Source organism: Austrofundulus limnaeus, unplaced genomic scaffold, assembly GCF_001266775.1.
Source record: "Austrofundulus limnaeus strain Quisiro unplaced genomic scaffold, Austrofundulus_limnaeus-1.0 Scaffold57, whole genome shotgun sequence".
NCBI lineage: Eukaryota > Metazoa > Chordata > Actinopteri > Cyprinodontiformes > Rivulidae > Austrofundulus > Austrofundulus limnaeus.
In genome coordinates this window covers 1,301,796-1,312,865 of record NW_013952459.1, presented here as the reverse complement: position 1 = coordinate 1,312,865, position 11,070 = coordinate 1,301,796, and the positions used below count along the sequence as shown (strand labels likewise).

The 11,070-nt window shown below is 36.8% G+C and overlaps 1 protein-coding gene across 2 annotated transcripts in view; it reads right to left on the bottom strand.

The window, feature by feature from the left end:
* Positions 1–1,281, bottom strand: part of brinp1 (bone morphogenetic protein/retinoic acid inducible neural-specific 1) — a gene marked incomplete in the record, with an annotated part of 117,023 nt that extends 115,742 nt beyond the window's left edge. The window contains 1 exon segment of one of the 2 annotated variants that reach the window (XM_014009384.1): positions 647–1,281. 2 annotated transcript variants of the gene reach the window in all.
* Between the last annotated feature and the right edge of the window lie 9,789 nt (positions 1,282–11,070).

The following is an 11,070-nucleotide window of genomic DNA, read 5'->3' as shown; positions in this document are numbered from 1 at the left end:
ATTGCAGGTGAAGTGACCTGCACGTATGTAGAAAAGCCACTACTAGAGTGCAAAACGGAGTCAGCTTGAATGCTGATGCCGACTGCACAAAGACCTGCAGGCCTAATTCACCTCTTTCTTTTTTATTATGTTCGTATTTGTCTCCACTGGAGCCGCGCATCATGCCTAAACTGTGAGATCATCATCGCCTCGTTTCTAGCCGCTCTGTTTGCACCATCACCTCGAAAACAACCCACATCACGAGGAGGGAAGGCAGCATCCTGTTCGAGTCTAAAACTGTTAGAGATCAATGCTTTCGTTTTGTATTTAAACTATGAGACTTTGTTAGCCTGAGAGGTGCTCATCGACATTCTGCTTCTGTCCGGGCGGAGCTCCATAGGACTTCTTGTAGGGCGAATATTTAAAGGCAGCAAAGAGGAGGAGAAAAAAAAAAAAAAAACCTCCATCCTGAAAAAGGACACCTCAGTAACATGCTGACCACGCAACATCGCCATAATTGTGCCACACAGTGAAGCCCTGCCTACCCGATCACAACCTCGTGGTCAGTGATGGATAGAAAAAGAAAAATATATATTTATGCATGCATGTCTTATCCGAACGAGGCCGTCCTGTTCTGTTCCAGAGGCACAAGTGAAGCCGCACTTACCTAAAACTGACTCTCCCCTCTTCTAGGTGTATTCGCGGTCCAAGGCGTCGTTAGTTGTCGAGCCAACAACTTCTGCTGGAGCGTATGTATCCAGTGCTCATGCTGGTGGCGAGGTTGGATTGCGGACGCTTTGCCAATCCTTCTCATGCTCGAGAGGCAGAAATCCGTCGCTTCTGCGTGGTCTCAGGCATTGGCGCGCGCGGAGCTCTGAAGTGATGAAGTCCGTCAAGGAGAGGAAAGCAAATGAAAGAAGGAGCGCCAGAAGTGCGACTCGGTGTGTTTGAAACAGTTCAGCCTTGTCTGTTTTTTTTTTTTAATTAGTATTCTTGCGGTGAATATCTGTCTCCCTGTAGGAGCCGTTTCAGCGGGTGGAGAGGTGTGGGATGGATATCTAGAATAGGGAAGCTGGGATGCACTGACTGAGGGCGAGAAAGGGGGAGGTACAAAGAATCCTGTATGGTATTATAGAGGACGGTCATGGCAGACAGTGAGGGGTGGGTCTGGACTCTCTCGGGCTGAGGGGCAATGCTCCTGAAGGTTGATGCGTCGTGACTTTTTGTTTTAATTATTATTTTTTTGTTTTAGAAATGTCCACGAGTTTATTCAATTGCATGATAAACATTATATTGATTCCTCAAAAGAAAAGTGTAAGGCGATTTTGTTTAATAAGTTTCATTTGCTTATCATCACAGTGAAAATTCACCTGAATAGTTCAGTTGATTTATTGAGCTGTATTTACTGTATTTACTCTTCACATAATGATATTGCATTTTTATAATTTATATTTGCAAATAAATAAATAAATAAATAAATAATATTATCTACATACCTACCCATCTTCTTGTCTATCTACACATCCATCCAGCCACCCTAAAACTTAGATATTCAAAGCAAAAACTGTGTAAATTAAAAAGGAGAGAGCCAGAAGAACTTGTAAGGGTGAAAAGAAAAGTAGGAACATGAGTAGGAACTGCATGGCATCTAATTTAAAATAAACCTGGACCTGAGAGTCCATCAGCAGCAACGCTGTGAGTGAGTTGAGTTTCTCTGTACACACGTCAAACGTTTGCAGTTGCTGTCCATGGTGCTGAATGAAACCTCAGCAGACACTCAAGTAGATAGAAATTCTGTTTGCTGTCCATGGTGCTGACACAGAAGGGCTTCATTTGATTCCTGCCTCTGATTGATGCAACATGTCTGCTGGTAGTTTCTGGCTCCTGGCTGGGGTGCTGAAATCAACTTGATGATAAAATCTCGAGTAAACAAATTAGATTTTCTTTTTCATTATTTAATTCACTATATGTCCTGATATAGATGATGATATATGATGATGTATACTTGACAGAATGAACTAAAGCATTTTTGTTGCCCACTGTGAAAAAAAAGTAAATACTATTGTTTGTGCTCATGTATGTGTGTTCAACTGTCTGTCTGTCAGTAAAATATTTCAAGAACTAGTAGGTGGAGTTTTTTTTTGAACATCAGAAAATTAATAATTGGACGTATATAAATTGAGCAACTTTTAGAGTCAACCCAATTCAAGATGGTTACTCCAGCTTGTCCAGCATTTTCATGTGTCAATGTAACGTGAATTACGTATATTATTTAAAATGAAAAAAAATTACTCTGATGTATTGTATTTTTCATGAAGTGGTGATTTAAAATGCACTACTTTTATTTATTTATTTATTTATTTATTTAGATTTACCAGACACATAAGTGTGTTTGCACAAAGTCTCAGTATCAGACCAATATCAACGATACCAGCCTGAGTTTTACTCTGTATCAGAATCGGAAAGGGAATCAATAGCATCGAGCATCACTGGCTATTGGATGTTAACAAACACAAAAAAATGGCTGTAAATCAGCATGTTTTACAGATACTGCGCTACATTTGGATAGTGACAGTCATCAACAAAATATTCTCTGAATGAGAAACATAAGCTTCACACATCCTGTTTTAAGTTGGTRTGCTTTATTTTGACAATTAACAGTAGTGCACTGGTAAATACTATTCAACCCCCCTTACAGTCACAATGTAGAACTGGTTTGTGATAACAATAGTCTGGCAACAGATGGCTGTAAAAATTTTGAAACGTGCAGAGATGTGACATAACCACAATTTGTACAAATATTTCCCACAAGACAAAAGCAGCCCAACCTTCTGTGTTGGATTTTACTCGTATATCAACTAAATCTGCCTCTATCACCCCCCACCCCCCACCCCCAATTTCTGCAATGCAGCACACAAAAGCAATTAGAGCCAACTGACTAATTAAATAAAAAAAACATAGATTTGCAAGTCTCCTATTAACCATTCATGATTATTAATATTTTGGGATCATGTTTCAAGAGAATTCTSAAATGTGTGTTCAAGCCTGTGTTTAAGTATGTTTGAGAGAAAATTTGACTAAACATATAAACATTCCAAAAGAACACGGTGATATTTAATATTACTATTTATTCTGTGTTTATTTGATTTTTTTTTATTCTCTCTAGTGAAGAGTAGCTGCATCTGAATGTTGTGCTGTTTGTTTTGGTTTGATTTGACTCAAGTTTCAAGGATGTGAATAAACATTTATTTTTTAAATTAATTTTGACATCAGCTAAGTCACACTTTACAACTCACTAACTCTCCAATGGTCCACTTGCTGTCAAGTGCTTGAATCATCTACCGATGGGCAAAGAACCTGGTGCACGCAGCATCCCATGGAACTCAATGAGGCTAAATGGATAAATGGTGCCATTACATTGTCATTTGCCTGCAAGTGGTGGTGACACACGACAAGTTTTGGTTGGAGTCGCAGACATAAAATGATGCAAGGTTCACTGAACCCATCACATCTCATAACTCTTTTAGTTGTAGCTTTTAATTTGAAACCTCCCTTCAGTTTTTGAGATTTTCCTGTCACTGAGGTAATTTAGCTCCCAGACACGCTCAAGATGGCTCTTACATTTCATCATTTTCTTGTTGTTTCGACAATAGTTTCTGCAGCTGAGTTACGGGACGACGTCAAACAATATGTGGACTAGTCACGGATGTTGTCCGGATTAGATGTCTATTAAAATAAAGCATATGTCACTCAAGCTGTGATATAGAAGCCAGTTGGATTTCTAGTGAGTCTCCCTATAAAAAAAAAAAAAAAAAACATTTGGTTGCATACTGCATTTCTAGAAAAATGTTATCATGCCCAACGAGATAAACAATACTTGGTGTTATACTTTGATCCATGGGTTACTGCAGGTGGAATGGTATCCCAGCATTTCAAAAATTCTGTCTGTTATGTTAATGTCGGTCACAATAGCCACTCATAAGCACCAATGTTGGTCTCAGTGTATCTTGATGATATGTACCTTGCATTATGCATTCACATGCTTGTGTGGTAACAAGAGAGTTGGAGGATATGTAACTCAACTTAGTTTTCCTCAGAGAGAAAATAGTCAGAAATGTCTGTCCAAGAAAACAAGGACAAGTAGACTTTGGTAAATTTGTTGGAAATAAATGTTTCACAATTAAAACTGAGAGTCCTAGAGAAAAGGTTCAGTAAATGTAATAAATGACACACAGGACAGAACTCTCATGATTGCACAAAAGGTTGGTAAAGCTTTGTTAACCCCAAAAAGTTGTAATATTCAATATTCATGGGTCTCTAGGCCTCATTTTCCATTGTCCTATCTGCGACTCGTCAGCAGGCCTTTCATCATGTTAATTTATTCACCACTGGATTCCCTTCATTTGAGATTTGACTGGCACACTTAATTACATCATCCCATTGCACGCTTTTCTTTCTGCAGCTCTGACTAAAGACATTGTGCCACATACTTCTCATGGACCCTTTCTTTCAGAGTGGAAAACAAAGTGGGGATATGCATGACTTATTTTTTGTAACTTTTGTGAAATATTTTTTACAAGGGACACGTGATATTTATTCAGAAACACAGATTCAGTCATTACTAAATCAAAACAATATGCATCTCAAAACATTATTGATTTTATAAACAATTCACTTTATAAACATGTACTTAAACAATAAGAGCTTGTGACTTCTCAGTCTGCTTGTTTGTGCTTCTCCATCACTGGTGGTAAGTCTGAACCTGCAAGCAAACAAAGTTCTTGGACAWTCGTAATAATAGGCATTAGGGATACAATGAGGATTTCTCTTGTTCTGACTCCACATCACTATCAGGCTAATACATTCAAGCACTGTTTGCCTCAGGCAGAGACAGCAGGGGACCAAAATTACAGATATATGAGGCTCCTGCTGGTGAATTTAGAAAAAGACTTAAATCACATTGAAGTTCAGCAAAATTAAACATCGCAGGGTTTCTTACAGATTTATTTTCTCCTGTAAATTACATACAGTAGGATGCTGGCATATGATTTGCCTACATTCCAACATGAATGAAAGTTTATGCATAAAGTAAAAATAGATGGCAATAAGTTTTATTTTAATGGCCGATTATAGGTTTATGTTTACTGGCTCTCTGAACAGCTGTATTTGCTATTAAAAGGGTTCAAACATACAGGAATTTTGAAACTAATTTAAAGAAAACATGAAAACTGAATAAAAAATAGTAGTCTGTCATTTTGATCTTGGTTTGGAATTAAGCAAAAAAGTGATGAAAACTAGCTTTTCTGATGTGATTAGTGCTGAAATTGTGTTCAGATGACATGAGAAGGATGCTAAGCAGAGTCAGTTCACACAAATCTGTAGAATTTGTTAATTTTCTAAGTTGCAACTAAGTTTGTATTTGCAGTAAAACATCATGTTTCCTCAAACTGTGCATATGGAACCCTCAAGGTTGTGGGCTCAGTCCTTTGCTGTTTACGCAGCTGACTAATGGTTGCAACGTTAATTAATAAGTTTGTTGATGATGCAACAATATGGCACACATAAGTCACAACTTAAAGAGCAGATGTAGCACAACTGAAGTAGGTGGAAACAACAATTTGTCCTAAATGTTGACAAAATAAGTTAGAATACATTCATCAAATTTCCTTTCTGATGATTTCTCTATGGAAGATATCAGAAGCTTTACATTTTCTGAGCTTTTTGTCATTTTCTGGACTCCCAACACTACACACCTAACCAAGAAAGCTCGGCAGAGGATGCACTTTATAGGAGAGTGAATCATGTAAAAACCATTCCCTCTATCCTCATCACTTTATATAAGGGGTTATGGAGATCATTTCAACAAGCTGCATCATGTCCTGTTATGGCAGCTGAAGTGACATTTACAAGAAGACTGTGACATCCAGTGAGATTATKTTTAACCTAGATAACTGTTGCTTTATTTGGCCTTGCAATTAATGGATAGAGTTAATTGTTTTCTTTTGCAGTCTAGCATGCTAATTTTAATGTATTTAACTGGTTTCTCTGTTTGAAACTATGAATAAAAGATGTCAAATTTAAATAGTATGAGCCAGGGTGAAGCCAACATGCGATCATTAGACAACATCAAGTTTGTTACCTGGTCTCATAATGAATGTAAACGACCACTGAACCAACCGTGCCAAATCTGGAGTTGTGTCTTTCAGAGGCGTCTTCTGGGGAAAGAGCAGCTACAAATTTGAGATATTAAGCGATGGTCAGGAAGCTTATGGCAGGCACATGACATCCAACTCCAGCGTGTGCCAGTCAAACAGTTGGGACTGAGAGCTCATTGAATAAGTATATTTTGGAGTTGGCAGATTTGGATAGGTTGACGTCTAAGAGAGATTAGCAACCATCCATGGCAAAGGTATTTCCCAAAACGCTGACATGGTCATACCCCGGGCAGACAGTAACAAACAGTGAGTGAACACATATCACATGGAGCAGGATTACTGGTGTGCAGTGGTGGTATATTTTCACCTCTAAACCATATGCCTCAGGGACAAGCAGGAAGATTTATTTATTTATTGTGTGAATGCTTCACTGAGATCATTTTTTTCTTCCGTATGTTTTTCGGCTCTAACTCCTTCCACATTCTTCGCGCTATTTCAACTATTCATATATCAAAACATTCATCTCATTCATATGAGGGGAGCTATGATTTTTGGTGTTTCAGCTATTTATACTTTTTTAGCTTTTTCACTTTTTTAGCCACTTTTTTGCCATTGAAAATTAATGGAACTGTTTTCAACATCCTTACAATAATTTAAAATGTTTCTAAAGCTTTACAGCACCTTACATATTTTGTTCTGGTTATGCTTTATTTCACTTTTTTGTGATAATTTTAGCTACTTGTTTTTACTAATTTTAGCTATGTTCTGCTATTTCAGCTACAATTTTGCTTCTTTCTGCTATTCTTTTGATTTTTCTACTTTTTTGTGCTTTTTTTCTGCTACTTTGTGCTATTTATGCTTCTTACAGAAGTCTTCTGCTATATTCAACTATTTGCTGAATTTTAGCTAATGTTTAGCTGCTATTAGCTAATGTTAGCTTTTCTAAGCTAAATACCATTTTTGTAACTATTACAACTTTTTCAGCTAAGGTTAGCAAACGTGTGCTCCTTGTGCTAATGAAATAATTTCCAGCCACCTTTTAGCTGTTTTACTGAAAATTTCAGCTGTTTTAGTTATTTTACTAAAAATTGTATTTTTATGTAATTTTACACTTTTTTCTGTTTTTTAATGTTTTAGTTATTTTTTAACTATAACTATTTCAACTGGGTGCTAATTTCAAATTGTGGCTGCTACCTTTTCCTTATTTTATGCTCATGTTAGCTACATTATGCTACTTTAGCTATTCTTCTACTTTTTTCTACTTTTAATATTTTTTTACTGCTACCTAGTGCTATGAATAGCACTCTGAAAACATATGTAAGAAGCAGATTTGGGTAGGTTGACGTCTGAGAGAAATTAGCAACCATCCATGGCAAAGGTATTTCCCAAAACGCTGACATGGTCAAACCCCGGGCAGATATAGTTTTCAGCTATGCTCAGGTATTAGCTCTTAGCTTTTAGCTGTTTTATGTTTTCAACTAGATTTGTGTTCATTTTTACTGTTTTTTATGCAGGTAGGCTTTTTTGCTTCTTTCAGTTTTTCAAAGTGAGCTCACATTAACACTTTTCCTATTAAATATTTCCAGCTCAATTTCAGCAGCTTTCAGCTTAAGTTTTAAGCATGAAGTATTCAAACTAGCATTTCCGCAGGAAATGCAATTTCTCTAGTTATTGCTGATGCCATCAGTGGTAGTAGTGTGGTTGAAGGATCGTCTAACTGGAATACTATTTTAGTTCACACTTTTATGTGGACTGTGTTTCCCATTCTTGAGTCAAACTGTCAAAACGCTTTTTTAAGTTTAACTTGGATCTTGGCAAAATGAACCACCTTAGTCACTTAGTCCAATAATATGTTATTGCAAACTTGCAGAAGCAATCCAAGTCCTACAGATAAGCAGCATGGTGGTGAGTTGACTCACCCACACGTTTGCCACAACAGAACAGTCTGTTGTAGCAGGATGCTGTGTGGTGAATTGAAGTAGGCCAAAACCTTTTGAAATGCAGGTGGCACTTGTCAAACTGTGTCCAAGTGTTCTAGAAATCTGCTGCGCCTTAGTGTCAATGTTGCGTAGGACCATAGCCTCTGTCCTAAAATCTGGAACCCGACAGCTATGATGAATGTTTGTATTGGGTAAAGCCAGCAGCACCAGGGACAGTGATGGCTCGCCAGGAAAAAACCCAGAAAGGAGAGAGAGGTAATAATACATTTTTTTTATTATTATCATTCTCACACATTGCCAATGTTGTGTCAAAAAAACTCATGGACTCAGGCAGCTTATTACATTGATTGCTGAATTCTGGACATCAACACTGCCAATCCCACATTTTTTTTCTTGTGCAAAACTGTCACCGACTGTCCTCCAGCACTGCAGAACTATCAGCAGCAAGTTTTTAACCTTTTTTTTAAGTTCCCACTCTGAAGAAAATTAATGAGCTTGTTACTGATAGTACAGTAAGTAAAATGTCAACACAATGCCAACATTTTGTAAAACTTGTGTTAAAATCAGTGGGGAAAAATGATAGGCTTTATGAATTGAGTACCTATTTTACATTTTACCTGTTAGTAAATGTAATTTTAGAAATTTGTTGATGTAGTTTTGCCTGACATTGTCATTGTCAGCCAAATAACCTTCAGATTGCAAATCCTACAGAAGGTTGTTTAAAATTAAAGTGAAAAAAAGTTGAAATATAATTATTTATAAAATTACTGATGCAAAAGTAGCCCTCTGAGTTAACTTTCCTGGCTGTAATTTAGCAAAATAATGCATTTATTCTTAATGGCATGACTCTTTCATCCTAAGCAGTTGTTTTGAGAGGTAACATTTCCTATTATTAATAATAAAACATTTTAAGCAAAATTCGGCAACCATTTAAAGCATAATAAAAACTTTATGAGTGCACAGATTTTCTTGATGATACTTAAAGTTGTGTGTTAAAATGTATTACATATCATGTGTTTTTTCAGTGCCCAACATTACCAAAGTTTGTAACTTAATGCACTCTGGGTGTGAAGAGCATCACTGTCAAGGTAAAAATACACAGTACAGATTTGACTCCATTATCCACATAGTGTAACCACAATAATTGGACCATATTCAACATYGGCACAATGCCCTTACAGGTGCTAAATTTAACTGGACTGTAATGATTTCACATCTACCTCCTTGTTATGAGCCAATAGGTTGAATTTTCCTCCTAACTGCCCACGGAAGACGGTTACTTCTTGCTAGATTGACAACTTACTAATGGCTGATCTCTGAGGCTCATAGGCCATAGAGATGTTTCTACCTGATGTTAGTACACACTGCTGCAGCGGCCTGTCACATTCTACCTTGAGTTCTCCCTGACAGGGCTATGAAGGAAGAGACAGATGTCCAAATAGCCAGGAGGTCCATCAGTCAAATGTTTTCCTTTTTTTCCCCTTTCCCCCTTTTTTTACAGGGCGTGGAACATGGGGTCAAGTGAAAGACAAACAGATGGATGAAGATGGCACCATTTTATCCTCTCTTCTACTGCAAAAAAAAAAAAAAACAAGCTTTCAGGGTGCTTTACTCTGTAAAAGGACAAGTCAAGTAGTTTGATTCAAACATTGTAAAAAAATGGTTTATTTGATTTTGAGGATCTTCTGTTATTGTTCATTATACAAATACTCTTATTTCTGACAAGTACTTTTAGACCAACCTAACGTCAATTATGTTTGTGAGTGTTGATGTTTTTCTTTCAGCTGCTTCAGTCTGCAGGAATCACTGCAGTAAGAAAACTAACATTCAAAATTCTTTATTAGATAAAAAAATAGGAGAATAACAGCTTATAAAACTGAATGTGGTTTTGAGAATGTGCATTCCTTCCCGTGTTATTTGAAGTGTTTTTATAGTGAGTTCATGCTCAGCTTTTAATTAAAGCACAATCACTCACTGTAACTCCAAACTCTTGAAAACCTGCTGTGACAAAGCATAGAAAGTTGYGCTTCAGACAAGAACCTTGAATGGAACTTGTACTGTAATCTATTATGAAGGTTGTCACAGGTAATCTCACCACATGTGGCAATGTTGCAACCAGTATGTGGGTAGCTGCTCAGCGTGCACCTTCCATGGTTTTAATTGCCCATCTGGCATAAWAGCAAAGGATTGAGCAGACTAAGGTTGGAAAACCATCCCAGAGTTTATCAGAGCATTAAGAAAGGTTTTAAGGTCTACTTGAAAATATTGTTGAGCACTGGATGAAAATCARCAAACTACAGGGGATCTTGAATGACTTTTCTGATTTCTTCTTATGAGACAGTAAATGTGTCTGTTCTTTTTTATTATAAATGAAAACTAATCATCTTTWATGAAAATGCAATCCTAGTTTTAAAAGTAAAATATCTTCAGAATAAAAAAATACATTTGTTCRTTAATTTTATTATTTTATTTAGTTATATTATTATTTTATCTGTTAATTCATTCAGGGGTTCAGTGGGATAAAGCCTGTTCATGCAGAAACTAATGCACACCTCTGGGACATTGCCAGTTTCTCACATGCCTAATACATAAAGACAAGTATTTATGCACAGTCATACCCAAAACTCTAAAGAACTAAAGATAAAGCTGTCGGAAGAAACTGGAGCACCTAAGGACAAAGCACATATTCACACAAAGAACATGCAAATAAGAAATATATTATTATACTTTCATACATTTAAAGATATACAGTATATACACTGCATATACAGAGGGTAAATTAAGTATTGAACACGTCACCATTTTTCTCAGTAAATATATTACTAGAGGTACTGATGACACGAAATTTTCACCAGATGTTGGTAACAACCCAAGTGATCCATACATACAAAGAAATCAAACCATAAATGTCCAGAGAAAAGGTATTGAACACATGAAGAAAGGGAGGTGTAAAAGGCATGGAAAGCCAAGACACCAGCTGAACTCTCTCAGTAATT